At 34.9% G+C, this 9339-nt stretch overlaps 1 non-coding gene across 1 annotated transcript; it reads left to right on the top strand.

Annotated features, from left to right (window-relative positions):
* Positions 1-6224: 6224 nt before the first annotated feature.
* Positions 6225-6331, top strand: LOC136205006 (small nucleolar RNA R71). The gene has a single exon (XR_010675814.1). It is a non-coding gene; the product is annotated as a small nucleolar RNA R71 (small nucleolar RNA).
* The last annotated feature ends 3008 nt before the right edge of the window (positions 6332-9339 follow it).

Here is a 9339-nt window from a genome sequence, read left to right on the forward strand (position 1 = left end):
ATATAAGCACGCATGTTATTGAGTCTTTCATCTCAAGGCATTTCAAAGCACAAAATTTCCTTTCCCAAACCTAAACTAATATATGAGATATATTAAAATGAATAAGTACTTGATTTTAATTTATTTGCTTGGTTACGCCCGAAATAAGGGTGGTTTCAACCGTAACCTTATACGCTTTTATTATTACTTTTTTTTCTTTTTCTTTGTGTTTGCTTAAGAGGTACCGACCATGCCATGGGTGGACGCAATCGTTACTTTAAACTTATACACGCTTATTTTTTATTTAAACGTTCATTCCATACCTCGATTGTGATAAAGGTGGTCGCAACCGTGGCCAAAAGTAAACGGTACTTAAATATTCTTCCCTTTCATACCTCGATTGTGATAAGGTTGGTCTCAATCGTGGCCAAAAGTTAAGAATTCAACTAATTGATTAATTAATATGAATTATAAAATTGTAAGTTGGGAAAAAGAAAAATAGCACATTCATCCTATATTGATTTAAAATTCAACATGTATTATGGCTAAAGTTTCCTTAAAAACTTCAATTAGTTTTAATGTAAGACGAAATCAAACCGAGCTAAAATTGTTAGTTCAATTTAATGCCTATAAACCTAATTGAAAATTTAAAATAAGATTTATTGAATCATGAATTGCATGATATAAAAATAGAGATTGAATAAAGAATTTTTTTTTTACTTAAATACATTCACTCGAGACAATTTTACTTAAAATCGTATCGGAGATTTGTGAAAAAATTTGAAAAATATTACTCGTATAGAAATATTATTTCTATCGATAATGATAACCTAAAAATAATCATAAAAACTTATATGATTAATTTTAAAAATATATGAAAATGTTAAGTTATTGTGAAAAATGTTTTGCAATATATATATGTGTTGCATTTGCATGAATATCATTCGTTGCATTTATTATTTTGTTTTGCAAAATAATATCTTTGTTGAATTTATTCGTATTTCGTATTTATGTAGAAATTGATATATGTATGTCTCCTCCCACACTTAAATTGGACCATGTCCCCATTGGTGCAAAAATAATGGAGAAAATATAGAATACGAAATAAGGCATACGAAACAAAGATGTAAATTAAGCAAATGAAACATTCAACATAAAAAAAAAAATTGTACCAAACATAATAAAAGGAAAATGTATCAAACATATAACAAGATAAAAATAAAAAAAAATGAAAGGAAAACAACCTAAGCATGAGGTGGTGAATCGGGAGGTGTAGGTGACGTCTCCACATTGCGGCGTCGGAAAAAGGAAAGCATCCGAATCAACATAGACAATTTTGAAACAGAGTATTCTCGGCAGGGAATTTCCAATTCTCGGCAGAGAATTGCCTTAAACTACAAAATCATCCTAATTTCCTAAAAATAAAATCTAAAATCATGAAATAAAAATATTTACGTTACTAAATCATAACATAAAGTAATCTAATCATAAAAATGGCATTTTGAGATAAAATAAAATAAAATAAATAAAAATAAAATAAAATAAAATAAACAAAAACATAAGAAAAACAAAATAAACTGTGCAAGAAAAACTGAGTAATTTATACGTCAGATAATCTCGTTACGAACAGAATTTCAATTTGTGAAATATTTTCGTAATAGATTTTACATCGATTACCATTAAATTTGAATCGAACTCCGTTAGGACCTTCTAGTTCCAAAGAACCATAATCGAATGTTTTGACGACTAAATATGGTCATAACCATCTGGACTTAAGTTTTCCTGGAAATAAACGAAGTCGTGAATTAAATAACAGCACTTTATCCCCAACATTAAAGTGTTTAACTCTAATTTTGGCATCGTGCCATTTTTTCACTTTTTCTTTATAAATCTTTGCATTTTCGTAAGATAGATGACGCAACTCATCTAACTCATTTAAATTGAGCAAACGTTTCTTACCTGCTTGATGTAAGTCAAAGTTAAGTTCTCTAATAGCCCAATAGGCTTTATGTTCTAATTCGACTGGCAAATGACATGCTTTACCATACACTAAACGGTACGGAGTCATTCCTATTGGTGTTTTAAACGCAATACGGTATGCCCATAACGCATTATTAAGTTTAAAAGACCAATCTTTTCTAGAAGATGAGACCATTTTCTCGAGAATCCATTTGAGTTCTCTGTTTGATATCTCTGCCTGACCATTTGACTGAGGATGGTACGGCGTTGATACGCGGTGGCGTACTCCATATTTTTTCATAAGCGTTTCAAAACTCTTGTTTATAAAATGAGCACCACCATCACTAACGATAACTCTAGGACAACCAAATCTACAAAATATATCGCCAAGAAAATTAACGACAACCTTAGAATCACTCGTCGGGGTTGCAATTGCTTCAACCCACTTTGAAACATAATCAACGACAACTAATATGTAAGTTTTACCATTGGAACGGGGAAAAGGTCCTATGAAATCTATTCCCCACATATCGAAGACTTCAACTTCTAATACGGTTGTGAGGGGCATCTCATCTTTCCTTCCTAGATTTCCTATTCTTTGGCACTTATCACAACGAGTAATAAATGAACGGACATCTTTAAACATCGTAGGCCAAAAGAAACCACTTTCAAATATTCTAGCTGCTGTCTTGTTAACTCCATTATGTCCTCCATAAGAGCTAGAATGACATTCTGACATTATGGATTCAAATTCATTTTCACCAATGCATCTCCTAATTATCCCGTCATCACAAGTCTTGAACAAAAAGGGATCTTCCCAAAAGTATTGTTTAATATCGAAGAAAAATTTCTTCCTTTGGTGGGAATTTAATCCTTCCGGAACAATATTGGCTGCGAGGTAATTAGCAATATCTGCATACCAAGGTGATATAAAACTTTTCATTTGATAAAGATGTTCATCAGGGAAATCATCTCGTATACCGATAGTTTCACCTATAGGACCATTTTCATCTTCAAGTCTCGATAGATGATCGGCGATAAGGTTTTCAACTCCCTTTTTGTCTTTAATTTCTATATCAAATTCTTGCAACAATAAAACCCATCTAATTAGACATGGTTTTGCATCCTTTTTAGCAAATAAATATCTTAATGCTGCATGATCAGTATAAATAATAACTTTCGAACCTAACAAGTATGACCTAAACTTGTCACATGCAAAAACTACGGCTAACATTTCTTTTTCTGTTGTGGTGTAGTTTAATTGTGCACCAGACATTGTGTGACTTGCATAATAAATGACATGAAGTTTCTTATCCTTCCTTTGACCTAAAACACATCCGACAGCTAAATCACTTGCATCACACATGATTTCAAAGGGTAAATCCCAATCGGGTTTAGCAATAATAGGTGCACTGACTAAAGCAGTTTTCAATGTTTCGAAAGCTTTAACGCATTCTTCATTAAAATCAAAGGTTGAATCTTTCATGAGTAAATTAGTAAGTGGTTTGGAAATTACAGAATTTTTTTTAATAAATCTTCTGTAAAAACCAGCATGTCCTAAGAATGACCTTACTCCCTTTACAGTAGTTGGAGGGGGTAATTTCTCTATTACTGAGGTTTTTGCTCTATCTACTTCTAATCCTTTTTCAGAGATTTTGTGACCTAAAACAATTCCTTCGTCAACCATGAAATGACATTTTTCCCAGTTTAATACCAAATTTGTTTCTTCACACCTAGACAGAACTTTATCCAAGTTTTCTAGGCATGAATCAAAAGAATCTCCATAAACTGAAAAATCGTCCATAAAAACTTCCATGATATCTTCAATGAAATCATTAAAAATCGCAGTCATACAACGTTGAAATGTTGCAGGTGCGTTACATAGACCAAAAGGCATTCTTCTATATGCAAATGTTCCGTAAGGACATGTGAAAGTTGTTTTATCTTGGTCATCCGGGTAAATGTATATTTGAAAGAATCCGGAGTAACCATCAAGAAAACAGTAGAAAGCATGACCAGCTATCCTTTCGATCATTTGATCAATGAAAGGAAGAGGAAAATGATCTTTCCTAGTTGCTTTATTTAAATTTCTATAATCTATACAAACCCTCCAACCAGTGGTGGTTCGCGTAGGTATTAATTCACCTTCTTCATTCCTTACAACTGTTATGCCTCTCTTTTTAGGTACACAATGGATTGGACTAACCCATTCACTATCCGAGATAGGGTAGATGATTCCATTGTCCAGAAGTTTAGTAATCTCATTTTTTACTACTTCTTTCATGTTCGGATTTAGGCGTCTTTGCCTATCCGCTTTAGGTGGCTTATCTTCTTCTAAGTGAATTCTATGCATTACAATACTTGGATTAATACCTTTTAAGTCTGAAATTTACCAACCCATACTTCCTATCCTATTTCTAACAACTTCTTTCAATTTCTCTTCTTGAACTTGTGTCAACTTGTTAGAGATAATTATAGGTAGAGAATCGCCTTCGCCTAAGAAAGCGTACCTCAAATGACCTGGTAATTTCTTAAGTTCTAATTTAGGTGGAACTATAATCGAAGGCGGAACTGGTCCATCTTCTCGAATCAAAGGTTCTGGGTCCTTATCTTCTAGTTCCTCACTCATTATAGGTTTTATTATTTCTTCTTTCTGAACAATGTCATTTACACATTCTTCAACTAAATCAAATTTCATACAAGCGAAATCCTCCATAGGATATTTCATCGCTTGATTCATGTCAAACTCAATCTTATCATCTCCTATTCGTAAAACTACTTTCCCTTCCGACACATCAACTAGAGCACGTCCCGTGTTCATGAACGGTTTACCAAAGATTAGCGGACAATTTACATCATAAGCAAAATCTAAAATAACGAAATCGGTAGGAAAAATAAATTTGTCAACTTTAACTAAAACATCCTCAATTATACCGTATGATCTTTTAGTGGTTTGATCCGCTAATTGCAAAACCATATTGGTACGTTTGATGTCTTCTTCTAAACCTAACTTATTAAATATAGATAATGGCATCAAGTTAATGCTTGCTCCTAAATCACAAAGACAACTGGGGCATTCTATATCTCCCAATTTACACGGAATGGTAAAACATCCGGGATCTTTGAGTTTTGTGGGCAAATTGCTTGACACAATCGAACTGCAATCTTCAGTTAGTGAAATGGATGAAATTCCTTCCCAACTGATTTTCTTTGAAATTAAATATTTGAGGAATTTACCATAATTGGGAATTTGCGTAATCGCATCCATAAACGTTAAATTAATATGCAAATTCTTAAGTTTGTCTAAAAATGTTAAAAGTTGTTTATCATAGTCCTTGTTGCGGACTTTGTGTGGAAAAGGTGGTTTGGGTACAAAAGTTTTTGTACTAGAGTCAATCGGTGCATCTTTTTGATTTAACGTATCTTCTTTGGGCTTTGGTAAATCAGTTCCAGGTAAAGTCGAATTTCCGGGCATTTCCGGACCTAAGTAATTTTTCCCTGAACGAAGAGTGATAGCCTTAACATGCTCTTTTGGATTTTCTTCCGTATGGCTTGGAAGACTTCCCTCTTTGCGGGATGGAATCGATTTAGCGAGTTGTCCAATTTGAATCTCCAAATTATGGATGCTAGATGATTGGTTTTTAATAAGCTGATCGAATTTATTCTCGATCCATTTAAAACCATCGTCGTGATTACTTATTTTTCCGCTCCTCGCATCAATGAATATGTCGATTTTAGAAGATAAGGTGCTAATCGTATCTCTTGATTGATTTTGATAATTAGTAGTACGATTTTGATTAGCATTAACATTATTATTGTTATTATCTCTCTAGTTAAAGTTAGGATGATTTCTCCATCCAGGATTATATGTATTGGAATAAGGATTATTAGTTTGGTTTTGCCCTTGAACAAAATTTACCTGTTCAATTTCACTCATACCTTCATAATCCACATCCGTTCGGATTGGTTGACCATTAGGATCACACGGTGCCATAAACCTATCAATTTTGTGCGACAAGGCAGAAAATTGGGCTTGCAACATCGCTACTGGATCAAGATTCACTATACCTTTAACTGATGATGTTGTTGAGGATGATGGTTTCGCTGATGGTAGGTGTCCACGTTCCGCGGGCCACATACTGCTGTTGATTGCCATTTCCTCCAAAAGTTCTCTTGCTTGGGCAGATGTTTTCTTCATGAATAACCCTCCAGACATAGCGTCCAATGAACCTCTAGTTGTAGGATTTAGTCCATTATAAAATGTTTGCATTAAAAGTTCAGCGGGCAATTGGTGGTGTGGGCATAAACGTTGAAGTTCTTTAAAACGTTCCCAAGCCTCATAAAGAGTTTCATTATCATTTTGAGAAAAAGATGTTAACTCTTTAATGACTCTTGCGGTTTTTGCTAAAGGGAAAAATTTTGATAAAAATGCTTGGGCTAATTGCTCCCAAGTCTCAATTGATGCGGCTGGCATAGAAGTTAACCATTCTTTGGCTCGATCCTTCAAAGTAAAAGGAAAAAGGCAAAGTTTGATTGCTTCTGCAGTTACATCAGTAATTTTAAAAGTGTCACAAATTTCTAAGAAATTTGTCAAATGGGTATTAGGATTTTCGTTAGGTAACCTGTAAAACGTTACATTATTTTGCAACATGTTAAGCAACACAGGCTTAATTTCAAATTGATTTGCATTGATTTGGGGTCTAACTATACTGTTTGTTACATCGGCCACTCCTAGCCTAGCGTAATCCATAAGTGTGGCCATTACTTCTGGCTCGGTAATTTTAGTTTTTATTGGGGTTTGGTTTTTCTTTTTCTTTTCTCTCTTGTTCTTTTTAAGAGTTCTTTCAATTTCTGGGTCAATAGGATCTGGTGACGTGCCCGAACTTCGAGAACTGCGCATGAACTTGAAATTTCGCACGAACCAAAACTACCTACAAAACAGAACTTGAAAAATAAATAAGTTAGTAATTGAAAATAATTAAAAATATAAAAGTTTGAATAAGTATGAATAAACCTAGATTTGTAATAAAACACGAAAAATTTAAAATTTTGTCAAAAATTTTGGCGTTTCCCCGGCAACGGCGCCAAAAACTTGTTGAGCGATTTCTGCAAGTGCACGGTATACGCTTGTAGTAATAAAAGATATCGATCCCACGGGGAACGCTTTTTTTAAACAAAACTTATTTATAATCGGTTAAATTTACTTTTAGGTTTATAATAAGGAAAAATCGTTTAATCGGTTTTGGTTTTGAAATTGCTAGAATGAGAATTAGATTAGAATATGAAGATGTTAGAAAATATCTGATTTAAGAATGAATTTGCAAAACAGGAACGTTTTAGTACTTTAGAAAAGTAAACAGGTATATTTGTTTGCATTAAGCAAAGAAACAACTTTAAACTTTGTACGAATTATAAAGATGAAATAAATGACGAAACCTCTAATTAATTGGCTTTGAACGCGACAAAACCCTTTCGGGATAGTTGCCCTTAATCAAATTAAAACTCTTTTGAGATAATAATTTGCCTAAGTGTTCAACAAAGTTTCCTTGTAAAGATTTGAATTAAATACGTTTTAATGAAAACACCAGCATCAATCCACTTCGGCTCATTTACCAAAGTGCTGCATAAAAATCTATCGAATAGAACGAACTTTATTAGATGAAATATAAATTGATACAAGTTTACAGAGAACATGGAGCATTGAATTCTTCGACGGCGTGCAAGTGAACGGGTTGTCAATCCTTTCCTTGGGTTTCGTTCGAGTTTGTCAGGCTCAGGGGCGAATCCTCTACTCAATCTTCTCGTTGGATCTTCGTCATAGAGACTGGGTCGGTCTACTACCAAAATGAAAACTAAACTGGAACAATGTCTAAACGCTACTGAATTTGTTATTAATTTGTAAACAATGTGTGTACATCATATTGCTTTTTACAGAATCTAAATCTAACTTCTGAATCACTTGATTCGGAATTTCTGCATAAATTCTACACTAATCTCTTTCTTCTACACATATATCATTATATGTCATTATTCTCTTATCAACTCTTTATTTATAGATGTTGAAGAATCTTGATCGAAGTGTCGTGTCCGTTGCGAAAAGACGTATCCGTTGTGGAGAGTCGTATACCTTGTGAAGGGACGTTCTTATCCACCAGAACACGCGCGTTCCGTCGAAAACGAAAGTGTGTAACTAGGCTTCTAAATCTCCTGCTCGTACCGAGATTTATCAAATTCACTACCGAGAATGGGGGAGCATCAATTGTACTTCGGACGAAGGGGAAAAGTGACTGGCGACACGTGTCGCGACCGTGAAAAGGGGAAGCCGCGGTCGCGGCATGGAGCTTTTTTCGTTTTTCAGCTCTCGTTCGTGTCCTCGACTTGGCGTTATTAATTTTCGTCGTCTTCGACTCCTTTTGTAGGGCTTTTCTTCTATTTTTGAGCTCTTTTTACTCCTATTTGGATTTTACCAAATATTTATGTACCTTGCATGAAAGAAACATATTCAAGAGTAAAAGCATTCTAAATAGGTATAAATAGCATAAATTCGTAGCAATATTGATGTAATTATTGATGATATTTTAGGTATATTTTGGGCTTAACAGTCAGCTGGAGTTTGGCCAGCTTTGTTATTGATTCCTGTCTAGGCTGTTGAGACTGAAGTGAAGTCATGACACTCAGAAGATCCTTAAGACCTTTGATTTCTGTTAGAAGCTGAATGACAGACGAAAGCTGAGTTGGCTCAACAGGAACTGACCCAGCGGTATCGGTATTTGTTTGATGGAGGTCCTGAAGTAGAGCTTCAGCTGAGTCAATAATTCTTCGACCAGACTCAGAGGCATTTAGATACGAGAAGGATCCATCATTAGTTGGCCCAGTTGCCGGAGTATGAGTAGAAACGGATGGAGGAGGTGTTTGGTTCTGCTTAATGTTAGAAGTGCCAGCATGATCAGCGGCTGGTCTTGAGTTTAGATTTCCAGTAGAAGCTGACTGGATGATATTCTGCACTTGTATTTGTGGAAGAGAAGGATCGGAAGAATTAGCTACTTGCTCAGTGTCAGACTGAAGCTGACTGGTTTGAGGAGGGTGAAGAATTTCAGCGCTGACCTGAGCAGGTATTTCCTTAGCTGGCTCAACATGTTGAGGAGCAGGAACTTCGAGCACTTACTCAGGATCATCTTGATTTAGGAGAGCAGTTGAGTTGGCATGTTCCTTAGGATTAGAAACAGAGGCTTGCTTTTCATGTTGCTTTGGTGGAGACTCAATGGGATTTGAGAAGAACTTAAATTGCATATCTGATAGGTCAGTGATCTGATCCCGCAGAGGTGAGTCACTCATAAGGTCAATGATAGGGGATCGATGTGCCTTCTTCTTAAGTCTCCTTAACTTCTTAGTCTTTTGAGG

This window comes from Euphorbia lathyris, chromosome 8 (assembly GCF_963576675.1).
Source record: "Euphorbia lathyris chromosome 8, ddEupLath1.1, whole genome shotgun sequence".
NCBI classification, from domain to species: domain Eukaryota; kingdom Viridiplantae; phylum Streptophyta; class Magnoliopsida; order Malpighiales; family Euphorbiaceae; genus Euphorbia; species Euphorbia lathyris.